This window comes from Triticum dicoccoides, chromosome 1A (assembly GCF_002162155.2).
Source record: "Triticum dicoccoides isolate Atlit2015 ecotype Zavitan chromosome 1A, WEW_v2.0, whole genome shotgun sequence".
In the NCBI taxonomy this organism is placed as follows: Eukaryota; Viridiplantae; Streptophyta; class Magnoliopsida; order Poales; family Poaceae; genus Triticum; species Triticum dicoccoides.
This window is the reverse complement of record NC_041380.1, coordinates 564,640,677-564,641,277: the sequence shown is the minus strand read 5'-3', so window position 1 is coordinate 564,641,277 and position 601 is coordinate 564,640,677.

Below are 601 nucleotides of genomic sequence, written 5' to 3'. Positions count from 1 at the left end.
TGCATACTATACCAGTAAGATCATGCCTTGTGTCTTTAGAGAATCTCCAATAGAAGATGTAGGTGAAAAACTAACTAACTAACTTTTGCATCTTCAAGGTCCAAAAAGCCACCTCCAATAAATGATGTAGATATAAAAAAACACATCACCTGGCCAAGTGATGTAAAATACAACACCTGAAGATGCAAATTTGCATCTCCACCTCCAGGTGATGTAAAACAGCTGGTCGCACGCGAACCGTTTTTTATTTCTTTTCTCTCCATCGTGCGTCTTTTTCCTCCGACCACTGCCCGCCCACCCGCTGCACCATGCCACCATCGCCCCGTGCTAGATTCGGCCGCCAACCACCCCTGTTGCCGTTTTCGTGACTCCGCCGTTGCAGCCCGCCTCGAATCAGGCTCGATTCGCCACCTCCATCATCGCTCGATTCTCCAGCACCGACATCCGATTCACCACTGCTAAGCCCCCGCCCCGAGCCCTCACCCTATCGCCGCCCGTCACCAAGCCCCCGCCCCGACCCCCCACCCCACCGCCTCCGTCGATTCGCCACCGTGAAGACCCCGCCCCACCGTCGCCTGACACCAAGCCGCCACCCCGAGCC